We start from the raw sequence: 11,794 nt of genomic DNA on the forward strand, positions 1-11,794 counted from the left end.
TATGTATGTGTGTGTGTGTGTGTGTGTTTCGGGGGTGGGGGTTTGGGAAGGGGCTGTGAGAGTGGGAGTGAGCATCATTCCTGACAGCTCTACTCTCACTTGGAGGGGGGGGTGTGTGTGTGGTAGAGGTAGTGGTGCAGGGTTGGTTGTGTGTGTGTGTGTGTGTGTGTGTGTGTGTGCACGTGTGCAGTGATGGTATGTGTGCGTATGTTTATGTGTCTGGTGTTTTTCGTGTGAGTCTGTGTATGTGTGTGTGTGTGTGTGTGTGTGTGTGCAGGCATGTGCTGGTGGGTGGTGGTGTGAATGTGTTTGCGTGTGCACACATATATGGTGATGGTATGTGTGCATATGTTTGTGTTTCTGTTTTTTTTCGTGTGTGTGTGTGTGTGTGTGTGTGTGTGTGTGTTGGAAGGCAGAGGTTCCTCCTCACTGGTTCTGAGGTTCCTCACCCACATTTCTCTGGGTTCACTGCTCTGGACTCTGGTCATGGAGGCTGACTGGGGCCACAGACCCAGACGAAGAAGAAGAAGAAGAAGAAGAAGAAGAAGAAGAAGAAGAAGAAGAAGAAGAAGTTACCACTAGATGAGAAGACAGAGAAGGCAGGGAGGGAGAAGAAAGACGTAAAAAGTTTGGGTGGGTTTTTTGTATTAATGGATGTTGTGGGCATAAAGAAAAGGCCAACAAACCCTTAATTGGAAAGTGGTGAATATGATTATAACTGCTACTTCTTTGCATGTTTTTTTTAAAAGCTTACAACACTGGTTTGTACAGAAATTGGGTCAGAATTGGAGGGATTTTTTTACAGCTGAGATACTGTATATCCAAGTCTTCTTGACAACAATTTCGCATCTCACAAATCTCCTCAACTCTTCAAGAGCAAACAAACAGTATTATTACGGCCTGTGATTTCCATGAACAAAACAGCAGCTCTATCTAGTAGGTTTGGATAAATCAAGTCATTTTTTAAATTTTGTCTCAGGAACCTTTGTGGCCGGTCAGCCTGACCCATTCATTAGGATTTGCCATTGTCAGTCTAGCCCTTACGACATCTTACTTTACTGTCAATGTTTACATGCAGCCTGGTAACCCCACTTCCAATGAAATCACCTCATATAAACACTGCAGTCACACTAGACTAACCTGGTCAGCATCAGCTGGATGGAATTTTAATCCAGTTGAATTATTCCTTTAAAAATCTATTCAATTAGAGAGGGAAAAGGGCCAGAGAATCTGTTTAGAGAATTTTGATCCCCATCTCTTTTCCTCACTCATATTGAATATAGTACAGGAATAGATTCACAACAACAGGGATGGACACATTAGCTGTTTGTTAATTAGTTGTTGTCGCTTTGCTGCAGAATGAGAGAGAATAATAGTGAGAGAGAAAGAGAGAGAGAAAGGAGAGGAATGAGAAGGATGGAAGCACTGTGAACAGTTTACACAGAGTAGAAGACAGAGAAGGTGAAGAAAATGAATGTGTGTGTGTGTGTGTGTGTGTGTGTGTGTGCGTGTAAGCTAGAGTTGGAGAATGAGAGAGGGATACCGAGAGAACCAAAGACCGAGAGAAAGAGTTACAGAGAGAGAGGGAGAGAAAAGAGAGAGGGAACAGGAAAAGGAGTGGCCGCTGCAGCCGTGTGTGTGTGAGCATGTGTGTGTGTGTGTGTGTGCGTGTGTGTGTGTGTGTGTTGTTTACAGTTTACACAGCAGCACACTGGCAGAGCATCAAAACCATGTTGCTTTGTGTTATGAGGTAAACACAACCCCCAACCCGGAGGCAGGGCCAGGACAAACAGTAAAGCCCCGGGGAGTCGCCCATCATCCATGATACCCAGCGCTCCGGAGCTGCAGTGGAGAGTTTTATCCCCGAAATGAAAAAAACACAATGACATCAACACGAACACATGGCACTTTGGAAAGCATGGTGCATAAAGCTGCGGATAGTGAAAGATGAAAATGGACGCACCTTGTAAATTAACTCTTCCTCTCTGCTCCATCCTCTATGGATAAACTCAAGTGTCCATATATGAATGTTTCTCTATTTTGGACATTTTAGTTCTTCTTATCCAGGGTGACTCACAGTAAGTGCTATAGAAGAATAAACTGCAATTCTTAAAGGAAAAATCCACCCTAAAACAGTTTAATACTGCTAAAAAAAAACAGCTATTGGTGATGAACTTTGCATTTCAGCCCATTTTGTTGTTGTGTATTTTTATTTGGTGGAGTATTTTTCTTATTCCTGTGGATAACTTGCCAAACGTAGAGAGCATGTCATCAAATTGAGAGATTTCCAGAGCAGCTACAATGGAGTTTGATAGCAAAAAATCTTCCACTATCTAAAACATCAGTGGTAAACGTCAGGTTCTGGTGTCAGTCCCTCAGAATCAAAGAGCGAGGGCTTCTTTCTAGAGCCGCCATTTTGCACCGAGAGACGTTCAACAAATCATACAGGGAGAAATCCATCATAGAAGAGGAGAGAGACCAGTTTCTCCACCCACAGGAGCAGGAGAGAGACCACAATGCAGTGCAGCTACAAGACATGTAACGTAGTAAATTTTTTGAGCCTCTAAGGTAACAAGGTACACACTGTAGAGACACACTAAGGTTTCTTTGTTTTTTTTTTCACAAACTAGTTGGCTTGCTAGCTATATTTATGAGCCAATTCACCCACCTTTGATTGAAAGTAACAAGTTCAGGCCCCTTCTCTGGGGGGTTGTCGAAAGGCATTCTGGGAAACGTAGGAAATCACTAACTGAAGTGGAAGTAGACGAGGCAGGTTGAGGGAAAGTGAGCACACCGAAAAAATAACTTCAGCTCTTGAGGATTTTTCCTTTAAATCTGCAACACGTCTCTCTGAACAGTTACAGCAGGCTACAACACATTTAGGAGTCTGTGATCCTTGCTCGGTTTGTAGGCCACCCGACTGAAACCCACAGAGGGGGGTGCGGTCGGGGGGGTTGTGTGTGTGAACCAGGGGGGAAGAGACGGAAAGCCCCCCTGGTCCAGGTGCAATCTCGGGCCATCCGCGACGCTCCGTCAGCTCCGAGCCGGGGCGGCAAGGGGTTCAGACAGGGGGGCAGAGGGTGAGATCTTCTCACCCCGCTGGCCTTCCTCTGCGAAGCGGAGCTGGTAATTTGGACAGAAAACTGGATTTGTGCCCAGCAGCCCAGCCGAGCCCGGGCAGCGAGGCGGTGAAGCAGCCCGCGGTCGGGGCTCGCAGCGGGGGAGAGGGGCTGAACTCAGGATGACCAATATGTTTTCATTCATTCATTCTTTCTTTCTTCGTTTCCTCAGTTTCCCCTCCTGCCCCTCCCGCCCCTTTCTCTCCCTGCGCTGATCCACTTTTCTGTGATCGGCTAGTCTGCCTCCTCAGGCCGGGTCACCGATTCCATTGTCAACCTTGCATTCCAGCAGAAATACAGTATATCTTCGAACTGGGCATTTCACATATTAAAGGTGCAATAGGTAAGATTTTTATTTTTCCCATAGCACAAAATGCCACAAAATATATCTGCAGGGGGTTTGATAAGATTGTTGGTCAATACCAGTGACTCAGTGCTGAGATTTCTGGCTTTCAAAACTCACTTTATAGTCCGAACTCACACATACACAAACACACACACGCACGTATTTTCAACTGTTCAACTATGGAGAACGGAGCTACAGGCGAGCGACCAGCGTCTCAAAACATTTCCGTCACAAACACTAAAAAGTCTCATTCTCAAGCCAAAAAACGCAAATGCCAAAGCAGTTTTATTTCTCCAGTATTCAGCGTGGTGATATATCACCTCTTGACTAGACGCTTCTGTTGGATTTCCGCTCTAATTAGCTAGCTTATTGTGAAAATGTGATTTTATTATTTGTGTGTAAGCTGCGCCAGAAACCTGTCAATGTTGTTGCGACTGATAGACTGCCATAGATTACTTAATGCCCTTTAAGTTGCACTTTTTTTGCTCTTTTTCTGCCCTCAAACAGAAACGCAGTCTAGTACATTCACCTGCCAAGCTTTGTTAGTCAGTGTGAGGTCTACATCTGCCAAGGCAGGCAGAGCGAAGTAATAGAAGGTAATAAAGTACCCCGTAATAGAGCATCGCAGAGGAGGTAATTACAGTGAGGGGTGCCTTTTAAAGGGTTGTTTGTAATGATTCATGGTTGCACAAATGCAATTTTCCTGTCACTCCCCTCTCATCACTCATTGCTGCTCGCCTGGATCTGCAAGCAGCCTCCTCCTCACCCCGCCGCGGAGCATCTCCACTGTACAAAGTAGACACATAAAACATTTTAAACACAAAAAACTCTCTGTTAATTCGGCGAATGTTGTGCCTGTTCTTCCCATTGAATTTACTACTTAATTTCAGGTAGCACTATGTTGCTCCCAGCACCAACCGTTTCTTTCATCCCCCACACCATAACAGCTCCTTCCGTGAATATCATCATTTGCTGTCGACAAACAATGAATGTACGATCTGACCCATTTACTTCTAATCAGCATGCGTGTATGAGCATGCAGACACTACACAGACATCTAACCTTCTTACATTCACAACCGAAAGACTGAGGTGATAACAGCTGTGGATTAGCAGACTATAGCTGCTATTGGGTGGAAACAACTCACAACTTCCATTTTAATGATTTTAACTTTTTTTTTTTTCACACAATTTAAAAGTTTTTAAATGATTCTTTATTATTTTTAGGAACATACAGACTGTGAAAATGACAATAAGAGTAAAGGAGAAGAGGAAGCAGAAGAAGAAGAAAATGAGAAAGAAGAAGAAGAAGAAGAAGAAGAAACTTTATTCAGATAGCACTTATCTAAAAGTCTTACAGGAAAGCAAAAAACAAGAAATGTACAGCTACAACAATATAATAATAATAATAATAACAATACTTAATGATCATATAAATAAATAAGTAAATACATAAATAAATGACAAATAAAATGCTAAATAAGAATGAATGAAGAAAAATAAATAACTGCAAAATGAAACATGGTAACAACAAAACATAAAGCCCTAACCCTAACCCTAACCCAAACAATACAACATTAAAAGTGGGCAAGATCCAAAAACAATTACATAAAAGCAAGTCTATAAAAGTGCATTTTAAGAAGTCATTTACAAGATGATATTATTAGGGAGCCTAAGTTCTTCTGGAGGGATGTTCCATAGTTTTGGGGGTCGTGATCATTCAGAAGTTATCTATCTTCTTTTATTTCAAAAAAATGCGTTGGCCTTTATGGGAAAAACCAGGCAGTTTTTGCTCAGTTCCAGAAAAGTTCATCTTTGCTTTTATGTAGATACGTGGTTTTCGTCTGATGTCCTGAAATGGGAGAGGTCATCATCTGTGCCCCTGATTCATCTCTGATCAGTCTGTCTCGTATTCAGTCTTGACAACTGTATAGGCCTATTTGTCACCACAAGAAAAGCTTTTCGGCGGCCCGTGGAACCCCCCTTCTTTAATAACCTGGGTTGCATGAGACGTCACTCATGTTCAGAAAACGCACAGACGGGCTGGAAGAGACTCGCGGCAGAGCATGCAACGGCCCAACACCGCTCTCCCCTCCGCATCCCGGCCCCAACCCAGTCCCAGACATCAAAGGCAGGTGGAGTGAAACCATGAAATTACAGGTAAGGTGTCAATTACCCTTTGAAACCAAGCACTCTCCAAATCCAGGCAAGACCCAGCCGGTCCCTGGAATTAGAACAAATAAAGAGGAACTGAGGGGAGAATGGCAGAAGGGGGGAAAGAGGAGTGGAGGAGGAGGTTTTACAGGCCGTGTTGACAATATGGCATCAGTATAAAAGGTCCTAATGCAGCTTTAAATTACCCCCCTGTACTCCTCTGCTCACACACACACACACACACACACATACACACAGACACATCACGTACTGTGCAACCACCGCCTATTTGGGTGTGTGAGAGTTTGTTGTCTGGGAAAAGGAGGCGAAAGGATGGGTTGGATGACTGTTGCACGTTGAGTTGTGGTAAAATCTGCACCTACACAATTATTCTTTACTCACATTGACTCTCTCCTCGCAATAAAGCAATATTTTTATACCCAATTACACGCTCACCCGCCCTTTCTCTAACATCCAAGGCAGATTTCTACATGTAACGGAGGGTAAACACCTTTTTATTTGGATGAATAGAGTTTACCCGCCTTTTTATGGCTGATATAAAATCTTTATGGGGTATATTTATGGTATTCATCATACTAAGTAGCATCAAATTGATGTTAGTTACTAGAAGATAGGGTCTTGTAAGGGGAAAAGGCATAAATTAACACTTATCCGAAAAAAATATTGATTTTTTTGTTTATATTGGTATTTGTGATCACTGACTGAGGCCATAGTTTACCCAGCTTTTTATTTACCACTGTGTCATTGAGCAATATAGATGTTTATATCTAATACTGTGTACTGGTGAATTGTAGATCTTTAGTGGGAAGAATAAGTCTTAAAGTCTTTGTTAACTACTGAAACTACAGAATAAGCTGCACAAGTGAACATCAACACCAGCTCTAACAGTATGAGCACACCAATCTCATATTTCTCTCTGTGACTCCATTTTAACAACATAATTTATGTATAGTTATTTTCTAATAAAAAACTGTCATTGCGGGAATTAATTGAATTAATTATTGTTCTCTGGTGTTCTCTCTCGGCAGTCTTGTGTGTGCCATAAAGCCAGTTGACAGCTCATGTGGGAAAAGAATCCAACCACAGCTTTGGGTTACACAACACACCCGCCTGCTGAGCCACAGACAGCGCTAGCCTGGTCCAGCCCAGACGCTGCAGAACACCCACAACGCTTCCCCGCCCCTCCCCTACCTTCCCCTGCCTCCCCCTGCCCTCCCCTACCTTCCCCTACCTTCCCCTGCCTTCCCCTGTCTCCCCCTACATCCCCCTGCCTTCCCCTACCTCCCCCTGCCTTCCCCTACCTTCCCCTACCTCCCCCTGCCTTCCCGTCTCCCCCTGCCTCCCCCTACCTTCCCCTGCCTTCCCCTGCCTCCCCCACCCTCCTCCTGTCTCCCCCTGCCTTCCCCCCGTCTCCCCCTGCTTTCCCCTCATCTTCCCCTGCCTTCCCCCTGCCTTCCCTCTGCCTCCCCCTGCCTTCCCTCTGTCTCCCTCTGCCTTCCCTCTGCCTCCCTCTGCCTCCTCCTCGTCTTCCCCTGCCTCCTGTCTCCTGCCTCCTCTGCCTCCCTCAGCCTCCTCCTGTCCCCCCCTGCCTTCGCCTCGTTTTCCCCTGCCTTCCTCTGCCTCTTCCTGCCTCCCCCTGCCCCCCCTCTGCCTCCAGTCTCCCCTTCCCTTCCCCTCATCTTCCCCTGCCTCCCTCTGCCTCCTCCTGCCCTCCCATCTCCCCCTGCCTCCCCTCATCTTCCCCTGCCTTCCCCTGCCTCCTCTCGTCTTCCCCTGCCTCCCCCTGCCTTCCCCTGCCTCCCCCTGCCTCCCCCACCCTCCTCCTGCCTTCTCCTGCCTTCCCTTGCCCTCCCCTAACTAGTTGGAGCTGGGCAAAAATGACCTGGGAAGAGGGTAGCACCTCACTTTACAATGGCCTCATTCATGTGTAACCTATGGAAATATTTTGGAAGCAGACAATAATACTGTGAAAGTACTTAAAGTGATGTTGAACCTTGGTAGTACCTTGGGTTGTGTAGCTTCCTCCATGATAAAACCCCAAAATCGTTGATTCTCTGTTATCTGTTGCTCTGGTAAAGGAGATTGGAAAATTGTGTTTTTTTCTCTCTCCATTCACTGCCATTGTGTGTCTGAAAATCACACTTCTAGCACTAAACGAACGTGAACAAAGCAGATTCTGATAATATATTAAAAAAAAAACACTAGTCACTGAATTGTGGTTAAGTGAATCGCTTTCTTTATGTTCTTTATTAAACCTTTCAGTTTGAACAAGTGTAACACCGAAATCCAGTCGGAGGAAACTTACCCCAATGGAACGAAGACAATAGCATGTTTACCAATAATTGTAAATAGGCAGAAAAAAGTGGGAGACAGGACTTTGACAAAGCAGATTCTGCCAATATATAAAAAAGGAGCCTCTCACTTTTTTTTTCGCCTAGTGGAGGCCATGTACCCATTGCTACATTTTGAGTTTATATGTACACAGAGTTGCAGATTACCAGCTCATAAATGTCATGTTCATGATAAGCTGATGCTTGCACTTTCATATCCCGATCATGAACATCCCTGTATACTTGAATAAACAGATTATTCTGAATATTGCCATGGAAAGAGTTTACACAGACTGCAAAAACCCCAGCTGCTACACTGAAACAATTCTTCATCTTTGAATCTATACTTGTAGTTTGTTTATGTTTAGTCTACTGTCATGCAGTACATCTTGTCTGCACTATATGTGAGGTCCTGTTATGTTTTTTTATTCCTGCACGGTGTGTCAATTCTGTATTGTGTAACTGTCTTGTAATGTGTAAGCACCAATTAATTAAGTCAAATTCCTTGGGCACCAGTTGTATTTGGCACATAAAAGTGCTTGTGATTCTGATTCTGAAGAGCATTGGCAAAGAGGTTAAGATCTGTTAATATGCATCTTCATATTCCAATCACAATTATTCCTGTACTCATGAGTAAACACATATTCTGACTGTTACCATGAAAATCACAGACCATAAAAAACACCAGTAAACGGGGCCTAATAAAATGGTCTCAGTGTTCTTACAAATAATTCTTTATTCTTTATTTGGATCCCCATTAGCTTATGGATGATGGTTGCTAGTCTTCCTGGGGTCCACACTTAAAAAGTAAACAGCCATTAGTCAACATAATCCAATTTATGGCACAAAAAGAGGCAGCTCAAATAAGAACCTGAAGATTGCTGCAACAATGACAAAAAAAAAACCTACACCTATTGGTTAGAAAATTTTTCCTGTAATGATTTTTTGAAGGAATATTTTTACCTTTTTTAGATGTCTATGACAAAAAACGGTAGAAACTAGTTTTTCTGTGAAAAAAAAAGAATGTATTATTACAGATGACATTTCCTAGTACCAAAAACAATGCACTTGGATTTTGAAACATTCAAGATTAACTGATGTAGATGCAGCACAGAACAGAGTCGAGTCATCCGCATACATAATTATGTCAGCATCTTTGGTCACACACGGTAAATCATTGCTAAAAATAGAAAATAGAAATGAACCCAAGCAGGTTCCTTGTGGGACACCGCAGAAAAAATGTTTACTGTCTGAGAAGCACCAGTTAAAAACAACGGTCTGTGTTCTTCCAGAGAAATAACTCTCCATCCAGGCATGAGCTGAGGATGAGGAACCATAACATTAAAGTTTGGCAATAAGGAGACTTTGATCTATAACAGTGAATGCTGCACTGAAATCTAGGAACACAGCGCCAACAAATTTTCTATCATCCATATCTGTTAAACACTGATCAGTCATGTGTATTGATGCAGTGCTGATAGAGTATCCTAGTCTATAAGCATGTTGAGTTTGCAAATAGCCCATTTATATTAAAATAATAAAAAAATATAATTCAAAAAATTATGATAGAAGTCCAGGGTTTTGCTCAAGGACACTGCAGAAGCTTGCAGCCAGAGGGGCTTAGGAAAGTCTTGCACCGTCAGGGAATCGAATCCAGATTTCTAGAATGGGAATCTTGCATGATACCACCAAACGGATGTAAGCTGTCATTAACCAAATTCTGGTGACTAATAAACACAACCATCTTATCCCAGTTATTGTAAACAGGTATGGTGTTTACATGTGCCAAACGCAAAATCGAACCCTTGAATATCTTAATGAAGAGTAGAATATAAATATGCATGTAAACACAGCCCTCTAATTAGCAGAGCCAGACACAGCACATCTGTCAACAGCCTGATGCCAACGATAAGTTATCTACCTTTGCAGGTTCATAAACAACTTCCCATTATTAATGACTGCTGTGATTCATTGTGGGCTGCGGTCTAAGGCTTATGACAGCCAAGTGTTTTACGCATGAGCTGTGCTGACGAACCAGTGTGTGGCATAGTTTCCAGCTAAACTTGGGCCAAACATCTGTCAATTCTTCTTACACTTCCTAATGAACATTTAGGCTTTGTCTGAGTCATCAGTAGGTTGTTATTCACTGCCTTGGACAGCACTGGTTCAATACTGAAGGTGTGAGGACAAGTGTTGATTTAAAGTACAACTCTACTGTTTTTAATGTTTTGGTTTGTTTTGTTTTTCATTGTTATCACAGGAAGGGTTCATGCATGCTCATTTTTAGCAAAACCATGCTTCATACTTTTTCTGTTACAGACAGTGATTCCTGGAAAATGCCCAGTACAACCAGTCTTCTACTGGTCACTGTGTACCTCCACTGGAGCTATTTGGGGTTAAGTGACTTGAGGCAGATTAACAGTTGTTGCTGAGGGAAGGAGGAGCATTTCCAGAATTTCCTAGATGGAATGTGTGACCATCACAAGTTTCTCTAGGCTGAGTTTTAGTTAAACAAACATTTCTTGGTGGTAGAAATGATCTCATCGGTTGAGTTAAGCCTCAATGGGCGGAGCCAAAGAACCACTGTTTTTCGGAGGACAAGCTAGCTAACGAACAAACTTGAATTGCAAAGAAGAGACTGTGGCCAAAGTATAAATACAAATTCAATGGCTGCCATGATCCTGCGAGCCGGCTAGCTAGCTAGCTTACCTGGATTGCTACAGGCTAGCATGGCTAATTTGAATTTGGATGGTCAGCTAAACTAACTAGCTAACCTAGAGTATTCAATTTTTTCAGTTAGTAGAAGTGCTCCTAGGGTAGCTACCTCCCCTCAGTCTGAAGTTACTTAAACCAGACAAACTGTGGTTGGCTCCGCCCATTGAGGTTTAACTCAGGTAAACAGATTATTTCTGCCTCCAGAGCAGCTCTGCCTCTGAGAAATGTTCGTAGAACTAAAACTGTAATCTGCAACCATGACGGTGTTGCTGTTCCAATTTCAGATACTCCTGTCTGTTGCAGTCGTATTCTGTCACAATTCTACTGTTTTTAACATGTGGGTAATATTTCCAAAAATAGTGCTGTCCCTTTAATTTTTTTTTTTTTTGGCAAAAGTCATGTTAGGTAACCCCTCAGGTAGCTGCTAGGGGCACTGAGCTTTCAAACAATGTGTGAATTTGCCTTTGTCAGAGCTGCAGAGATAACGACAAGTGAGTGACACTTTTTGTCTGTGTCTGTCTCAGGGGGGAAGTGATGCAACGTCGGGCCAGGACATTCAAAAACAACATGTAGCCGAAATCAAAGAGCTCAGGCATTCGCTCAAACAAGCCGTCCTGCCTTGCTGACAGACAAGGCACTTCAGTGGAAGAGCCTGATTCTTCAAATCTCCCAGTTTTGTGTCACTTCTCTGCCTGCCTTTGTGTCACTCACACACATATTTACATATGATGCAAATTTAAATAAATGCATTTAGTACTTAAAACCAAGTCTGCAGTAGTCCCCTCTTGTAGGCGTATGAGAATGACTTATGCTTCTGGCTCCTTGGCTATGCAAGTTGCCGTGTGTGTGGTGGATTTCCATTCCATGACTCAAACATGAATTAAAAACAGAGAGATTACAAAAACACTAGATCACTCAAGGTTTGTTGAGTAAAACGTAGTTCAAAACACATGTACCCACAAGCATGACACAGATAAACCCAACAACATCCAGCGTTAGAACAAAACTTTATGAATATTTTTGTTCTGTGGCGCTCTGTTGTTGCTCGGCTGGGACAAGACAGCTGGGCCCCGTGCTATGCCATTACATTGGATCCCTTTATTACAGAAT

The sequence above is a fragment of the Centroberyx affinis genome, unplaced genomic scaffold (genome assembly GCF_046629955.1).
Source record: "Centroberyx affinis isolate AG114_WGS23_722 - 3 ecotype Tasmania unplaced genomic scaffold, CSIRO-AGI_Caff_v1 ptg001336l_1, whole genome shotgun sequence".
NCBI lineage: Eukaryota > Metazoa > Chordata > Actinopteri > Beryciformes > Berycidae > Centroberyx > Centroberyx affinis.